This window comes from Podarcis pityusensis (genome assembly GCF_964106645.2).
Source record: "Podarcis pityusensis genome assembly, chromosome: 3".
Taxonomy (NCBI): domain Eukaryota; kingdom Metazoa; phylum Chordata; class Lepidosauria; order Squamata; family Lacertidae; genus Podarcis; species Podarcis pityusensis.
This window is the reverse complement of record NC_138026.1, coordinates 109,198,205-109,214,895: the sequence shown is the minus strand read 5'-3', so window position 1 is coordinate 109,214,895 and position 16,691 is coordinate 109,198,205. Positions and strand designations below refer to the sequence as shown.

The 16,691-nt window shown below is 43.9% G+C and overlaps 1 protein-coding gene across 29 annotated transcripts in view; it reads left to right on the top strand.

Annotated features, from left to right (window-relative positions):
- The window catches only part of NRXN1 (neurexin 1), a 1,569,693-nt gene that overhangs the window by 923,671 nt on the left and 629,331 nt on the right, over positions 1 to 16,691 (top strand). The gene's annotated exons all lie outside the window — the stretch shown is intronic.

Below are 16,691 nucleotides of genomic sequence, written 5' to 3'. Positions count from 1 at the left end.
TGGGATCTCTGTGGGATTTCCGTCTTGCAAAAGTGTATGTGTGGAATGAAGGGCGTTCTTATTGTGCGATGGCACCAAGGCTTCATTCTCTTTGAGGTGGTCAGCCTGTGTCTGAGCTACACCTTTTGAGAATGCAGGCAGGAGGCTTCAAGGTATTCAGTGAGCAGCCATTCAGAAAAAAAAATGATGTTTAGGTCAACTTTTTGATTGCTACAGTGCTATATTTTAATAATGATGCATTCACAATGTAGATTTGCCACTTTATTTTGTTTTAGATGGATTCTAGGACTGGGTGGATTTAAATTCTTAACTTTGAATACCTAGAGTTCCATCCCACCTCTTAATGGCTTGGGACTAGTTTACACGTGAAATTGCCCATCCCCTATATGTGCTCAGTCAGCTTCTTTAATCTCTGGAATTAGCACTGTTACAGGTAGCACATAATTATCATTGACACTTTAGTGTGACAGAACCTACACTTTGGAACTCCTTGCCTATGGATGCCAGGCAGTGCCTTCCCTGTACTCTTTGCAGTGCCTGCTTAAAACATTTTTTATTAGGCCACCCTATCCAGACATACAGGTGTTGGTGTCTTTTAATATCTTTTACCAATAATTTTACCTATTTTTAATTTTTTTCAATGGTTTTCCACTGTTCTCGTTGATCATTTAAATATCTATTGTAAGTCACTTAGAGGTTTTACTACAATTAAGCGGTATATAAAGTTTGTTAAATGATCCCATTCCAGTGATTCTTTAAAAGTACAAGAGCTTGAATGGATATGCAGAGCTTTCCCGCTTTCAGGTGTTTCCTCCTAAACACCAACACATAGTTCCATGCTCACAAGCCATGTACATAGGGAGCTGCCCCTCCCATCAAAGCAAATGCAAAAATATTCATGTATACATCAGATTCCTGAATCTGTGTTGAATCAGCTCAGAGGGATCATTCCTGCTACTGAGTGCTGGCCTAAGTGCTGGAGCCTATGGAGAAATCAGCAAGGCAGGTCAGGTTCAGGACCATGGATAGTTCCACACTGAGAGGTGTTTCAAACCTCTGCCTCCAGACTGTTGTTGTTGTTTAGTCGTGTCCGACTCTTCGTGACCCCATGGACCAGAGCACACCAGGCACTCCTGTCTTCCACTGCCTCCCACAGTTTGGTCAAACTCATGCTGGTAGCTTCAAGAACACTGTCCAACCATCTCATCCTCTGTCGTCCCCTTCTTCTTGTGCCCTCAATCTTTCCCAACATCAGGGTCTTTTCCAGGGAGTCTTCTCTTCTCATGAGGTGGCCAAAGTATTGGAGCCTCAGCTTCACGATCTGTCCTTCCAGTGAGCACTCAGGGCTGATTTCCTTCAGAATGGATAGGTTTGATCTTCTTGCAGTCCATGGGACTGTCAAGAGTCTCCTCCAGCACCAGAATTCAAAAGCATCAATTCTTCGGCGATTAGCCTTCTTTATGGTCCAGCTCTCACTTCCATACTTCACTACTGGGAAAACCATAGCTTTAACTATACGGACCTTTGTTGGCAAGGTGATGTCTCTGCTTTTTAAGATGCTGTCTACTTTGTAAAATTGAAATGTATAGATTTGGGAGGGACCCAAATGGTCATCTGTTCCAACCCCCTGCAATGCAGGACTTCTTCCAGGCTTCAGCCCCTTGTGGACAGCCTGAGATTCTTAAATAGCCAAGCATCTGACCTGAAGAAAGGCACTCCTTCTCTATTCTATGTGTGGTGGGTGCCCTCCACCTTTGGACTGTGGGAAGCAGGAGGCTCCTCAGTAGAAGTCATAGAAACATGAAATTGTAGAGTTCGAAGGGACCTCGAGGGTCATGTAGTCCAACCCTCTGCAATGAAGGAATCTCAACTAAAGCATCCATGGCAGATGGTCATCCAGTCTCTGCTTAAAAACCTCCCATGAAAGAGAGAACACAAGTCACCTCAGTTGCAGTGATCTCCTGTTCTTTAGCAGTCAGCTCAGAGCCCCGAACCTGCCTTGCACATTGCTAACTCTTCTGAAAATGTACCTTTGGAAAGGCCCATTCAGCTCTTAGTTCTGCCTCAGTACTGGCCAGGGGTTTTGGTCACCCTAGGGCTGCAGTTTGTTCTGGCTCAGGTTTATTCCAGGATCAATAGTGTTTTCCCTCTGCAGGCTTTAAAAATGGGTTTTATTCTTAAACAGAGTGACCCTAGTTCAGCCCAGCCACTGCTGTGTCTCTTTATTTAGCCATGAGGTCACAAATCTTGAGAGTAAGCAATTGGACTTGGAAAATATGGCCCCTGCAATGCTTGAATCAGCATTTAGAACAGTGCTACAAGATATCATGCGGCTTGGATCATTATTATTTTTTTTAAGGTTAAACCCACCTGAATATCAGAAATTGGAGACAATCAAGAGGGGAGTGCTCAGAGATATTAGGTTCAGCACCACCACCAAAGAAAAACAGCTGTACTAGAAGGACCTTCTATCTGATTCAGCAAGGGAATACATATGGGCTGATTTAGGTCCAATTTAGAAATTTCCCTCCTCGTCCCTATCAGACCTAGCTATGTTTATTAATCCTTCCCACAGTGGATTTTCAAACACAAGGATAACTTGCAGGCATTTTCCCATTAATAATCTGGAGCCTTAACAAGAAATAAAGAGGTGTTGTTGTGTCTGCAGAAACTCATTGCATCTGACAGCGTCTGTTGCATCTCAAAATATATATTTTTGTCCTTAGCAAAATGCATGTGAAACTTTATTGCCAGTGAAGGAAACCATTTTTACCCATATTCCATATGGGGCGGGGTGGGAGGCAGTCTGCCCTATGGGAAAGTTTGGCATTCCTACAATTGTTAATGGCTTTGTGGACAATCAAGGATACAAACACATTGTTGACAAATAATTTGGGGAAATGCTGTCTCTGAGCAAAAGTTGATGGGGAGGGGGAATCTTGTGAAAAACATCGCCAAATGTTTTAAGACATCTTAAATTAAATGAAATGTGTGGGTTTTTTTAATTGGATGAGGAGCATGTAAATAAAAAAAAAGGGAGTTGTGCATAAAATTTCATTGCCCTATGAAACAGAGAAAGAGGGATAAATTGAGTAAATTAAACATAAGATTGGGTGAATGGATTGGGTTGTAATCAACAAAGTCAACCCGTTTGTGCAATGACTTTTGCATGCACATTTGAACATCCCCTCCCTCTTCTCTCCCTACATGTCCCCATAGCCCTCCAAATATGCTCTGGAGGGTGGTGGAAATCCCTATAGAAGGCAGAGGGAGGGACCGTTCCGTGGTGGAAATAGAAGTCCTTGCATGAAGTGGGTGACTTTGCTGAATGCAACCCAGAGAGTGCTAGGCTTGAAGCTAGATCTAGGTTCTCAATTACTCTTTTTTGCAGTCTTTCCCCTAAACCAGGCACCCCCAAACTTGGCCCTCCAGATGTTTTGGGATTACAACTTCCATCATACCTAGCTAACAGGACCAATGGTCAGGGATGATGGAAATTGTAGTCCCAAAACACCTGGAGGGCCGAGTTTGAGGATGCCTTCTCTAAACCTCAGTTTTACATCAGTAAAATGGGAATGATAGTGGCTCACCTCGCAAGGTTTATGTGAGAGTGAATACAAAAAACAATGAAAAGAGCTCTGCAGATTAGAATGAAAAAATAAATAAGTAGCAAAAGTGGCTTTTCAGAACAAAGATTCCATTAAATCAGAACCTTAAGTGTTCTGAAAACCAACATATATTAAAAAGGCTTACCATCTGATTCATAGTCTGCTTATTTGGATTTATACTGATAGATCTCTAAGCTTAACCTCCAAATCGCTTTAGTTTTTTTAGTGGGTTTTGAATCTGTATTTAATTCAATTCAATTGGGATCCATGATTTAAATTATAGATGGCAATAAGATTTCAGGCAGGATGATTGAGCTATAACACATGTGCTGAAATTATGATGCTCAGCCCACCAGTCATGTATTGAAGCTCTTCCGAGTGATTGAAAAGTCATTTGGTTTTTTTCAGCGTAAAAATTGTAGGTTTTGTCAAGCCTCTGATGGGCTGCTGCATTTGCTGCTGCCTTGTGTTTGGCTTGATAGCTCACAGGTTGTGTGGAACTAGGCTGCAGCTTGTTATGTTAAAGAGATTGGTCAGATCTTGACTACAGGTTCCCCTGAGTAGCCCTTCTGCTGCATTGCCAAGAAAGCAGCATGCATCAAGAAGTTGGCATCCATCTGTCTTCAAAGTCAATGGAGTGTACCTCAGAGGTGAGGCCAAACAACTGGAGAATCACAGCACTCACTGTGGCTGCAAAGACCACTAACTGCTGCCTCCCACGTTGCTTTTGCTGCCTTAGCAGCACCAAAGTAACCTCTCCAGAGTGCAAGCCTGGAGTATGAAGGTCCTGGGCTGTCCAAGCAACAGGTGGTGATGTGGTCCAAAAGAAAGCAGACCAATGCATTTGGCACCAGCTTGGCTGCAGGAATTGCTAGAAGGAGGCTTACAAGACACCACCCATCCATCTTAGGGGCTCCAGACTCGATTGTGAGTCCCACAAGCCAACAAGATAGAATGTACAAAATAAGCAGAGATGGACAAATTGGTCTGCTTCTGGTCTGTGCCACAGGCCTGCAAATGTGGTAGGGAACTCGTTGCTTTGTATTCCCATACCACAGTTAGGATTGATTCCTTCTAGTCCTTACAGCATTAGATAGGCAATATTAGATAGCATGATGTAAGGATGTGCAGAGGATTCCTTAAGTTTTGGATCAGTTTTTCACTGAGGCACCTCTGCGGTCATGGGTAAAAAACGGAGCGAGAGGCTGCAGAAGCTAAACAGCATTCAGTTTCCCATGTGAGCTTTTCTTCGATATTGTCATAAAAATGGCTTTTGGTGAGATGAAACCTGTAGAACCGAAGTCCTACTGAATTTAGTTTCACCTTCTTCATTTCCTTCCATCAAGCATAGGGATGAAAGATTTCCTTTCACAAATATTTATCCTGAACCTAACTAACGGCAACTGTCATCTCACTCCTCCTCTGTAACTCCTACAGTGATAAAAAGGAATGGAGGGCAATAATGTTGTTGTTGTTTTCATCTAGATACTTATGCCATCTACAATACCATATCGTTTTGGGGAGTGGGGAGGGTCAGCACACATACATCAGTTTTGCTTTCCTTGGAATAAAGGTCACAGGAGACTTTGACACCCTTCTAATATATTATTATAATTCACACACACACACACACACACACACACACACACACACGATGAGCATAAGGTGGAAAGGGTCATAGCATTAACACTTCAGCAAATGTTGCCCCCTCACCCTTAGGTATCAAGCTGCCTAAGTACATTAGTTTTGCATTCAGCACAAAGAGCAAGTCATGACAAGACTGGACTCAGGTCTACTCTTATACTCACTGGTAGCATCACCTCCCTTCAGGAGAGGGGTAGAAACTTGCTCCCTTTTAACCCCCCTTCCTAGACCCTTAGTCACCCATACTCTTTAGTCCTACAAAGAAACACTTAACACACATGGCTGGAACCATTAACTTGACAAAAAGACTAGTTTGACTGCCTTGACAGACTCCTTTCATACAGAATCACATCTAACAGATTTTTTTTTAAAAAAATCACAGGCTTGGAGGCAGCCCCAAAGATGCCGTCTAAGCTACCCCTCAATCCTATAACAGCATCAAAAATTCTCTCTCTGGGAGCTAGAACTCAATAGAATGTCATTAAAATTCCATAGAAAGATTATCCTTCTTTACTGATTTCTATCAGATGTTTTTCCACTGTGGCGTAAAGAATTATTTATCTTCTAAATGTAATCTTGTAGTCTACGGTTATTTCTATCCCCGCACCCCAATTCTTGCTTTAAATGAATGCTGAGTTTGGCTTGCTTTCATCTGAGAAATCGTGACAGTTTTGTTTTCTGTAACACTGTTCTCTTCTGCTGATTCTTTTGAACTCTTCCGAACACTTGGATTAGCCTTGTTTTTCTCCCTTCCACCTTTCCAAATGAAAATACATCATTTCATTTGATATCCCTGTCCTTGTTAACAAGGGTCAAATCTAGGGGGATGAGGGAAATGACCAATGAGACAATTTTCTAGTAGCATCTCATCTGGAATGACAGATAATCATCCATGGCTTCTTTTAAAAGCCACATAAGAGAGTTTGTGTGATTCATGTGTGGGGAGGGGGGCAGAGGGAGAACCCAGAGTGGGGAAAACACCACTCTGAAACTTCGCAACTTTATTTCACAACTTGAGCTCTCATTTCCAATCACTAGAAATTTAAATTTTTAAAGATCACCACTTGTCTGCTGTGTTTGCATCTGAGAAAGTCAGGGATGCATTATTCATTTTTTGCCTAGCTGGGTCCGCTCTGTGATGTGTGGTGATTAAAGATTTAGTGCTGTGGGAGTTATAGACCAGAGAGCTGCTTCCACCTAACGTTGCTCGTAGTGACTCATCCAAAGGTCAAACAAACTTTTCACTCAGTGCAGAGATCTCTGCACGAATCGGGAGCCCTCCCCATGAAGATCTAGAGAATAATAATGGAGCTATTTTGAAGAAAAAAATCCACTACAGTGGTACCTCTGGATGCGAACAGGATCCGTTCCAGAGCCCCGTTCACATCCTGAGTAGAACACAACCTGCGACTGCACGTCTGCACGTACGCAGGTCGTGATTCGCCGCTTCCGCCATGCGTGTGACGTCATTTTGAGCGTCTGCGCATGCACGAGTGGCGAAACACAGAAGTAACGCGCTCCGTTACTTCTGGGTCACCACGAAACATAACTTGAAAACGCTCAACCTGAAGCACATTTAACCTGAGGTATGACTGTATAGGGGGGCAGCAGGCTTGTGTGATGATCCCAGCCACCCTCCCCCATGATAAATATCATTGTTCAGATTGTTTTCCTAAGAGTGTGTCAGGTGTTAAATGTCTTGAATCAAGAGCTCTGGAAAGTGAGTCCTGGCTACTTGCTCCCTGTACTCATGGAGTTGCTGATCAGAAGAGGGAATTGGTTTCATCTGGGGCACTCATACCATAGGCCAGTGGTTTTCAACCAGAGTGCCGTGGCACCCTCGGGTGCCTTGAATTATGATCAGGGGTGCTTTGGGGTAGGGGAGCAGCTCTGAGACCAGGGGTGGAAGTTGTGGCTGCCCAGAGCACTCACAAGGAAAGAGGAGAAGAGAGGAGAGGAGGCTGAGGGAACACTCCAGAAGGGAGGGTGTTCGAAAAAGGGTGAGGGGCTGCCAGCTCTGCAGGCAAGGGGTGACATATCTGGGTTCCTGAGCCCCACAGGAGTGCTGCAGAAAGAATGTAGTTGGTCAAGGGAGCTGTGGATCCCAAAAGGCTGAAAACCTCTGCCATAGGCCACAGTCCTCCTGATCTGTTCTGCAGAATCCTATGGTCCCACAGCTGCTGCTCTCTTGCATCAGTCAGGGCAAAGTCAGTGTTGCTCTGTGAATCTACCTTAATTCAGCCTTCAGTCTTTCCTGTCCTGTTAGCTGCTGGGACTATATGATTCCTCAGCAGCACACACAAACACAGAGTTGTTGAATGTTCCAGTCAAATACCGTATTTTTTGCTCTGTAAGACTCACCTTTTCCCTCCTAAAAAGTAAGGGGAAATGTGTGTGCGTCTTATGGAGCAAATGCAGGCTGCGCAGCTATCCCAGAAGCCAGAAGAGCAAGCGGGATTGCTGCTTTCACTGCACAGCGATCCCTCTTGCTGTTCTGGCTTCTGAGATTCAGAATATTTTTTTTCTTGTTTTCCTCCTCCAAACACTAGGTGTGTCTTGTGGTCTGGTGCGTCTTATAGAGCGAAAAATACGGCACTTGAAAAACCTCGATGATGTGTTCCCGCATTAGATATGAGCAGTTTAGTTTTGCTGCTGCCCCGTTCCCTGCTGGTTCTCCACAACCACTTCCCTGAAGCCTAAATATAGCCTTATCAATATGCTAGAATTCGGCAATGCTGTCATGGCTGTCATGTCTTCCCCCCACCCACTCATCCAACTGAGAAATAAAAGGCTGAGAAAATTATATTAAAAATCAGAAGCCGCTTCCCATCTAATAACAAAAGTCCTCTGCACTGGTCGGCACAAGAAATATTGCACCACTACTAACTTTTGAACTCCTAATGCACCAGGGAATGGTGGAGGGGTTGACTTCTTCTTCCACGGACAGCTTAACTCATTTTCCCTCAAAAAACTACCCATTTAGAGCTATTTTAGTAATGAAGGTGCTCACTGTTAAGTTGTGGGTGAACATATCAGACGACACAGCGATTCTTCAAACAGCTCTTGTTTATTCACAGGCCAGAAGAGAACTGAACTGAAGGGTTCAGCCAGCCTGCTTATATAGAGTTCCACTAGAATGCAACAGTAACCATTTTCTGTAACTATCCAATCCCTGAATGTCACTTTCAATCCCTTATTTGCATATGTGGACCTGAACTATCTACAGTATCCCCCTGCTGGCCCAGGGTGAGAACTTCAGTACATAACACCCACTACTTATTTTTCTTCCTTGCACAGGCTGAGTTGGGTCAGGGGGACAGGCAGCAGGGGCTGGGAGAGAAAATGTCCTTCCTTTGGTGGGCAGTTGGATTCATCACTATTTGTTCTATTCAGGTTCTGTCTTTATGATTTTCCAATGATTAGGAAAGGTCTGGGAGATAGCTAAGGCAAACCAAGGAAGATAGTGCCCCCTCTAGCTAATTCTGTATCTTTGACAACAACAGTTCAACAATTTGTATGTAGAAGTAGCACTGCTGAGTTTCTTTTCTAGGGGTATTTCTTCAGATTTTAGTGGAGGGAGGGGAAAGGCGTCAGTGCATTGGACATTAATTGTAGTTGTGTCTAAACTGGATAAATCACCTTTTCAAACATCAACAGCACAGAGCAACATTTGTGTCATTATTACTATTCGTATTATTATTAAATTCGTTAGCTACCCTTCACTAGAAGGTGTCAGGGCAGGTTGCAACAGTTTAAATTTCACTATTAAAAAATGTTTAGCACGTATAATTTGGGCAATGTGTAAGGAGAATGCCTCACTGTGCAAATCTGCCTAATTCACATTAATTGAAACCAGTGCTTTCGCCCTATATATATATATATATATATATATATATGGGTACTCTCATTTTCCTACTCATATTGAAATACCACTTCTCAATGAGGTCAAACTTAGATTCACAAAATGTTTAGGGGTATGCGTCCCCCTGCATCCCCCCAGAAAAAAGCACTGCTTGAAACAATGTCCAAGCAGAAACACAGCTATCCTCCAAAATTCTCACTTCTCCAGATTTTGACACACACACACACACACACACACATGTATATGGGGGACGACGACTGTACATAAAATGCATAAATAAGTAAAAATAACGCAAAAAAATGTTCTATCAGTGCAAGCATCCTTATCAGTGCCAGAATGTGATGGACCACGTTGTGCATTTGTGTTCGTGCCACTGGGCCAACAGACCACACCCACAATCAGATGCACATTCCAAGGATTAGATTTATATCAGTGGTTCCTTATCCAGGAAGTGAGGACGTCTGTTTAAGGGGAAGGATGCCTAAGTTGCATCACTTTATTTGGATTGTAGAATCAGAGCACAAAACCAGTAAACAGGCCAGGAATGCCGCTGTTTCTACTACTAATTATTATACTTATCATCATTTTCACGATCTTAAGTTCAGTTTGCCACAATTCTGCATCACAAAAATTCATCAGCATTTTATTGCACATTTCTCCTAATAGGCTCATTTCCCCCGATATTTTTTGCCTAATGAACACATTTTTGCAATCCGTTTTTCCTAATGCTGTGTGTTTTCTGTAAGTTGTTTTCACAAAAATGTGCACTTACTTATTTACACATTTGCAAGTCACACTCTCATTGAGAAATAAAACAAAAAGGGAGAATGCGGTATATAAAACCGAAACCAACAAAGATATCCATATAAAGGTAATTAAAATCATTTAAAGTAGTAGTAGTAGTAGTAGTAGTAATAATAATAATAATAATAATAATAATAATAATAATAATACTGATCGGGTTAAAAAGAAAGAAGTCCGACAGTGGAATGGCCGCCTTCAGGAGACGGTGGACTCTCTTTCCTTGGAGCTTTTTACGAAGGGGTTGGGTGGCCATCTGTCATGGATACTTTAGCTGAGATTCCTGCATTACAGAGGGCTGGTCGAGATGATGCTCAGAGTCTCTTCCAATGCTACGATTCTATGATTCTATTAAAATTCATGTTGTAGAGGCCTGTCCAAGGAAGAAGAGATCTGAATGAAGGGACTTGCTTCCACTGGACTCCTACAGGCAAAGAATTCTACAGGGCAGGCTTATCACACCAAAGGCTTGGTGCCTAGTGATGGTGAACTGAACCTCAGTATTGCCCCATCAGAGGTTCTCAGTGATCGAGGTGGAGCATAAGCAGACATGAGATTTGCACTCAACCCTAGTAGATGCAATGTAGCTTACTATTTTGTTGCTGTTGTTTGGGACACTGCCTAACAAAACTTGGAAGAGTGTGGATTTTGGAAGGTAGCAGTATTTCGGTAGGGTATTGTTTCAGGAAGTACATGTTTGGTAAAGGTAAAGGTAAAGGGACCCCTGACCATTAGGTCCAGTTGCGGACGACTCTGGGGTTGCAGCGCTCATCTCACTTTACTGGCCGAGGGAGCCGGTGTACAGCTTCCAGGTCATGTGGCCAGCATGACTATGCCACTTCTGGCGAACCAGAGCAGTGCACGGAAATACCGTTTACCTTCCTGCCGGAGCGGTACCTATTTATCTACTTGCACTTCATGCTTTCGAACTGCTAGGTGGCCAGGAGCAGGGACCGAGCAACAGGAGCTCATCCTGTCATGGGGATTTGAACCGCCGATCTTCTCATCAGCAAGCCCTAGGCTCTGTGGTTTAACCCACAGCGCCACCCGTATCCCTCTACATATTAGGTAGGTTCACATTAAAATGCAAACTGAACTGAACATCTCCCATTTTCTACAGGAGCAACACTTCCTCCTGCGCTGGGGTGGGAGATGGCGTGGCACTGCCTGTCAGTTTCCTCCTTTTCAGTCTCAATGTTGCCCTTGCTGGACTCAGTAGGGAGAAGGACAGGGACAAAAAAACTGAATGAGGGCTTACCTTTCCTCTGTGCTTTCTGAGCACGGCCCACACTTTAAAGCTCTGTGTCCAAGCGCTGAATGGCAAACTGCAGAAAACACAAATTGCTATTTGCTCTGCTTCAGATTTAAAGAGCAGGTTTTCACAGGGAAAGCCCCAGAGCAAAATAAATAAATACAGGGTTCTCTGTCACAGAGCTTTGAAGCACGGACCTGTGCTTGAAAAAAGTGGGACAAGCCCTTAGTTGACGCCACCTGTCATTGACTCTGGCTTCAGCTACTGTTAGGCTCCTTGGGTGGATCTACAGATAGAAAAAAGTTGCTATAAATAAGTCAGAAATTAAATCGTTATAACAAAAGGGAAAAAAAGGTTGTAAAAATCACACAGAATTTTTATTTGCTCTCCAGCGCCATCTGGTGCTGTATGTTGATATCACATTCAAAATGTTTTTTGGCTAATGTAGCTGAGCCCCTTGTCTTCCACCCCACCTGTCCAATGGGCACAAAACACCATGGCTCTTGGGGGTGATCCAGCCGTGGGTCACCTGCATGAGTCTGGAGGGGGTAGGACAAGGTGGTCTTCAGCTCTGTGATTCTGGGTGTGCTAGCAAGTATTATATGCAAATATTATATCCTCATCCCTCCCATAGGTAAACAGAGGGACAAAACACCAACACTGGTCTTATCAGGAACAGCTGCCAGAAAATGAGGACTGGGAAGTTGCAATCGTTGGAGTGAATGAAATGTGTGTGGGGAGGTGGGGACCCGCTTTGTGTAGAAAGCAAGTGTGGTGTAGTGGTTAAGAGCAGTAGACTCGTAATCTGGTGAACCAGGTTCGCTTCCCTGCTCCTCCACATGCAGCTGCTGGGTGACCTTGGGCTACTCACACTTCTCTGAAGTCTCTCAGCCCCACTTACCCCACAGAGTGTTTGTTGTGGGGGAGGAAGGGGAAGGAGAATGTTGGCTGATTTGAGACTCTTTCGGGTAGTGATAAAGCGGGATATCAAATCCAAACTCCTCCTCCTCCTCCTCTTCTTCTTCTGAAATCCTGTGTGCTAGGAAGCACAATGTCAAATGTCCCTGGGCTAGAACCCTTTTTCATCTATTGAGTGAGAAGGGCTGGTAGCTTTACTCAGAGTATGCCCACTGAAATTAACAGACCTAATTTAGAGGTCTTTAAGCACAGAGAGATAATGCTGAAATTGGCAGTGTGTTCAGCTTTATATCATACATCCTAACAGATGTGGCGAGCATAATCACACTCATATACAGAACATGCAGTACGTACAGCTATGTGGGTTGTCGGTAAATACTTTCACCGATCCTGGCCAAACTGCACCAGCTGCTGCTTAGTTTTCAGGCCCAGTTGAGTTATAAAGCCTTAAATGGCTCAGGACCACAATACCTCAGTGACGACCTCTCCCCAAGCGTCCGGGTTGCCATATGTCCAGATTTTCCAGACATGTCCTCTTTTATTTTTTTTTGGGGGGGGGGTAGGGGGGATAAAATGTGGGTCCGGGGGGATTTTTTTAATCTTGGCAAAATGTCCATTTTATTCTATTTTTTGGTAGCAGACTCCCGCTCCCCAGCTGAGCCAGCCTTGGTGCGAGGCTGGCTGGAGCATTGAGACCCTATTGCGCAAAAAATGAGGTCCTGCATATATATATATATATATATATATATATATATATACACACACACACACACATATATATATATATATATATATATATATATGACGCACACACACAAATACACACACACACACACACAGTGGAACCTCGGGTTAAGTACTTAGTTCGTTTCGGAGGTCCGTTCTTAACCTGAAACTGTTCATAACCTGAAGGACCACTTTAGCTAATGGGGCCTCCTGCTGCCACCACGCCACTGGAGCACAATTTCTGTTCTCATCCTGAAGCAAAGTTCTTAACCTGAAGCACTATTTCTGGGTTAGCAGAGTCTGTAACCTGAAGCGTATGTAACCTGAAGCGTATGTAACCCGAGGTACCACTGTACACACATACACATACATATGTATATGTGTGTGTGTGTGTACCTGTATGTGTCTATATATGTGTGTGTGTCCTCTTTTTTGCTCTTCCAAATATGGGAACTCTAACTTTAAACCTGCACAACTTGAGGCCAGGTTACCTGAGGGGACCCCCCCCCCCCGCAAAATCCTTGCCTTAGGTGGAGCTCTGCTGAGAGTACCACATGCCCCCAAGGTGTATTAAGTTTGTATGAGAAATCAGGATTTTATTGATGCAGCTGCATTCTCTGGAATCAGTTACCAGCTGAAAGGAAGGATACATGTGCCTGGTGTCTTTACATTTATGAGGCTACTGAAAATTTATTCTCTCTCTCTCTCTCTCTCTCTCTCTCTCTCGCTCTCCCTCTCTCTTTTTAAAAAAGAGGGCTTTCCCTGACGTGTGACCCAGTCATTTTATAGAATATTAATTGCAGAAATAGTTTTTTGTTTTTTAGAAGTTTTGCCTCCGGTTGTTCATAAATCAGTAAATCAAATAATGAATAAATGAATTCACTGAAACGCTCTGGAACAAGCACTTGGGGGCTTTGCAGGAATTGCTGAGGGCGAGGGGTCTGCCTTAATTGGCCAGTCCTCACTTATGCTTTTTGGTTCATCAGCGATATAAAGCAGCTTGCTTGAGGCAAAAATTCTGTTTAGACAGTAGCTAAATTGGTGTTGTTGCATGGAATGTCTTCAACTTGTGCACTTATCTTGACAACAAATACAACTAACTAGCCCAAATGCAATGCCCTTATTAATAAGCTGAAGTGTCAATACCCTGGGAGTCAATTATTTCTGAACTGACTGCAGTGTCCCGTATGTTTTATTTCCTGTTCTACTCTTCACTCATTTCAGCGTTAAATAGATGAGATACAGCACAATCCTCTGCATTCCTACTCAGAAGTAAGGCATGGTGTGTTTGTTCACTGGGCTTAACTCCCTAGCAAGAATGTTTAGATTGCAGCTGAGGAATTGGTTAAGATCTTCACCTGTATCCTAGCAAGTAGAGAAAAATATAGGTGAAAGCTCCACTTAATTACTGAATGATAATTTGTATATGTGTGTGTGTGTGTTGAGGGGAGGGGAATATAGTAGCATTTTTCAAAATAGGAGGAGATGCTATTTTTATTTTTATTTTGTCCTAGATCTCAGGGCAGTTCACAACAGCCTACTGCCCCAAAGACTGCAAGGAGTGTGTGTGTGTGTGTGTGTGTGTGAAATCAGGCCTGAGAAAAAATGCACTTTCATTGTTGTAATGGTTTTAGGATTGAAATGGGCTCAAGTATTTTAAGTTTTGATTGCTCTGAGCTGCCTTGTGGGCCCCTTGACTAGGAAAGTAGAGTGTAAATGGCAATGGAAAACAACAACAACCAGTTAAAAGATATAAATGAAATTCCCACGACTGATCTGCCTAGGAATTATGCTTGCTATGACTATCCTAGTGTGGGTCAAACACATCGATTGAGCGGATGTGTTTCTGGAGACTAGCACAGAAAGCTGATCAAGTCAGAGGGAAATTTTCCTCTGTATAGCAAGAAACTATACATAGAGGAACTTCGCAGAGCATTTGTTCCCTTCGATTTCATGAGACGTAAGCTAGTGCAATGCTGTTGAAGAACACTTCCCACATGTTCCTTGGGGCAGTGCAGCTGATCATGTCTCAATGGCACACTTTTCTATGGAGGAGACTGAATGTTGCTCCACATTCATCTTAGAAGCCCTAAGTCATCTTTGCATATACACTTGTGTTCTTTTCCCCTTTGCTGTATAAACAGAATGGAGGCCTGCACCTCTAAGGCAAACAAGAAGGCACCTTCCTGCCTTCCTACTGCATGGCCTGCCAAGAAACCCTTCTAACCTCCTCCTTCTTACCCTGGGTTGTCAGATCTATGCACTCCTGTAACGTTATTGTGCTTGATCCCAATTGTAGCACTTAAGGTCTTTCTTTATTCCATGGGTAGGCAAGCTAAGGCCCGGGTGCCGGATCTGGCCCAATCGCTTTCTAAATCCGGCCCGCAGCCGGTCCAAGAATCAGCATGCTTTTACATAAGTAGAATGTGTCCTTTTATTTAAAATGCATCTCTGGGTTATTTGTGGGGCATAGGAATTCATTCCCCCCCAAAAAAATATAGTCTGGCCCACCACATGGTCTGAGGGACAATGGACCAGCCCCCTGCTGAAAAGGTTTGCTGACCCCTGCTTTTTATTCCCTCTTACTTGGATAGTGAGGGACGCGGGTGGCGCTGTGGGTTAAACCACAGAGACTAGGACTTGCCGATCAGAAGGTCGGCGGTTCGAATCACCGTGACAGGGTGAGCTCCCATTGTTTGGTCCCTGCTCCTGCCAACCTAGCAGTTCGAAAGCACATCAAAGTGCAAGTAGATAAATAGGTACCGCTCCGGCGGGAAGGTAAACGGCTTTTCTGCGTGCTGCTCTGGTTCGCCAGAAGCGGCTTAGTCATGCTGGCCACATGACCCAGAAGCTGTACGCCGGCTCCCTCGGCCAATAAAGTGAGATGAGCACCGTAACCCCAGAGCTGGTCACGACTGGACCTAATGGTCAGATGTCCCTTTACCTTTACCTTACTTGGGTAGTGGGGATTTTTTTTAAAGGAAGACTTTACCATTGGCCCTCCAGATGTTGCTGAATCACAACTCCCATCATCCCTGGCTACTGGCCATGCTTGCTGGGGCTGATGAGAGCTGTAGTTCAGCATTACCTTGACAGCCAGTGGTTTCACACTCATGCCTTACAGCAAGGATGAGCAAACTATAGTCTATGGGCCACATCTAGCCCATGGGACCTTTTCCTTGGTTCTTGGGGAACCAGCCAACTGATGTGGACTCTGATGACTTATTATCCAGACCATAGAGAGAACCTCTTTAAAAAGGTGCTAGTGTAGAACAACAATCACAGTCCAGCCTATGGAGCAATGGGGATGTAATGTCCTTAGATGCCTCCTAAGAGGATGGATTCCACTTGGAGGCATGCACTGCCTTCACCACTATTTCTGCCTCACTGGGTGGATGCTGAAAAGTCCGTCCCCCCCTTTCTGCTTTACAAGGTTAGTTTCCATTTATACATGTGTTTGTTTTGTTATCTTTTTCCAATGAGGCCAGACATGGCCTGAATCATGTCTCCCTCTCTCCCTCTTCAATTTTAGATTGGAAACACTGAAAGCTTACAGTAACTTTGTTTTAAGGGGGGGGAATCCGCTCGTTTGATTACAGTTGTACAAGTAAATATTTTAGAAGAGGAGCCGTGATCATGCAGGCAGTGTAGTTCCTTGGGGTCCCCCCCCCAAGACATTTTGCTGCCTGAAGCGAAGGACAATATGTTGCTCCCTTGCCACACTGCATAAAGGAGCTGGACTGACAGCTGAATCTTGTTTAGAAACAGGGCAGCAGCCTCCACGAACCCTGAGGGTACTAGGCTGGTTTAGTCATTGCAGAGCAGGTTATGTCTTCCAGCAGAGGCAAACCACTGAGGGGTTCTGCTACCCCCAAACCTC